Source organism: Oncorhynchus tshawytscha, unplaced genomic scaffold (genome assembly GCF_018296145.1).
Source record: "Oncorhynchus tshawytscha isolate Ot180627B unplaced genomic scaffold, Otsh_v2.0 Un_contig_17851_pilon_pilon, whole genome shotgun sequence".
In the NCBI taxonomy this organism is placed as follows: domain Eukaryota; kingdom Metazoa; phylum Chordata; class Actinopteri; order Salmoniformes; family Salmonidae; genus Oncorhynchus; species Oncorhynchus tshawytscha.
The window spans coordinates 1-1,560 of NW_024603460.1; the positions used below are offsets into that span (position 1 = coordinate 1).

General features: G+C 42.5%; 3 non-coding genes across 3 annotated transcripts; all 3 read left to right on the plus strand.

Annotated features, from left to right (window-relative positions):
* The first annotated feature begins 133 nt into the window (after nucleotides 1-133).
* LOC121841914 lies at nucleotides 134-252 on the plus strand. Its single transcript, XR_006080820.1, has one exon. It is a non-coding gene; the product is annotated as a 5S ribosomal RNA (ribosomal RNA).
* A 388-nt stretch (nucleotides 253-640) lies between these two features.
* On the plus strand, nucleotides 641-759 carry LOC121841912. The gene has a single exon (XR_006080818.1). It is a non-coding gene; the product is annotated as a 5S ribosomal RNA (ribosomal RNA).
* A 260-nt stretch (nucleotides 760-1,019) lies between these two features.
* On the plus strand, nucleotides 1,020-1,138 carry LOC121841913. Its single transcript, XR_006080819.1, has one exon. It is a non-coding gene; the product is annotated as a 5S ribosomal RNA (ribosomal RNA).
* The last annotated feature ends 422 nt before the right edge of the window (nucleotides 1,139-1,560 follow it).

Genomic DNA, 1,560 nt, shown 5'->3' on the forward strand with positions numbered 1-1,560 from the left:
AATTATGGCTGCAGTATATGCAATTTCTTCCACTTTTGAGTGACACAAAGATGCTTATCTAAATGGTGAAAATGCAACAGCTGTTAATCAGACTCACTTTCACTTTACATAGTGCACCAAGAAATAGTTTCTTGCTTACGACCACACCGGCCTGAGTACGCCTGATCTCGTCTGATCTCGGAAGCTAAGCAGGGTCGGGCCTGGTTAGTACTTGGATGGGAGACTTCCTGGGAATACCAGGTGATGTAAGCTTTTTGTCAACTCTTTGTCCGTTTTTTCCCACAAGGCTGAAATATGTGCCCTTGCTTTGAAATAAGTAGATCTCGGAAGCTAAGCAGGGTCGGGCCTGGTTAGTACTTGGATGGGAGACTTCCTGGGAATACCAGGTGATGTAAGCTTTTTGTCAACTCTTTGTCCGTTTTTTCCCACAAGGCTGAAATATGTGCCCTTGCTTTGAAATAAGTAAGCAAGTTTAGTTTGTATTTCATCCAACAATCTGTGCTACAAATTATGGCTGCAGTATATGCAATTTCTTCCACTTTTTGAGTGACACAAAGATGCTTATCTAAATGGTGAAAATGCAACAGCTGTTAATCAGACTCACTTTCACTTTACATAGTGCACCAAGAAATAGTTTCTCGCTTACGACCACACCGGCCTGAGTACGCCTGATCTCGTCTGATCTCGGAAGCTAAGCAGGGTCGGGCCTGGTTAGTACTTGGATGGGAGACTTCCTGGGAATACCAGGTGCTGTAAGCTTTTTGTCACTGCCTTGTGGAATTTCAACTCTTTGTCCGTTTATTCCCACAAGGCTGAAATATGTGCCCTTGCTTTGAAATAAGTAAGCAAGTTTAGTTTGTATTTCATCCAACAATCTGTGCTACAAATTATGGCTGCAGTATATGCAATTTCTTCCACTTTTTGAGTGACACAAAGATGCTTATCTAAATGGTGAAAATGCAACAGCTGTTAATCAGACTCACTTTCACTTTACATAGTGCACCAAGAAATAGTTTCTTGCTTACGACCACACCGGCCTGAGTACGCCTGATCTCGTCTGATCTCGGAAGCTAAGCAGGGTCGGGCCTGGTTAGTACTTGGATGGGAGACTTCCTGGGAATACCAGGTGCTGTAAGCTTTTTGTCACTGCCTTGTGGAATTTCAACTCTTTGTCCGTTTATTCCCACAAGGCTGAAATATGTGCCCTTGCTTTGAAATAAGTAAGCAAGTTTAGTTTGTATTTCATCCAACAATCTGTGCTACAAATTATGGCTGCAGTATATGCAATTTCTTCCACTTTTTGAGTGACACAAAGATGCTTATCTAAATGGTGAAAATGCAACAGCTGTTAATCAGACTCACTTTCACTTTACATAGTGCACCAAGAAATAGTTTCTTGCTTACGACCACACCGGCCTGAGTACGCCTGATCTCGTCTGATCTCGGAAGCTAAGCAGGGTCGGGCCTGGTTAGTACTTGGATGGGAGACTTCCTTTTCATCCAACAATCTGTGCTACAAATTATGGCTGCAGTATATGCAATTTCTTCCACTTTTTGAGT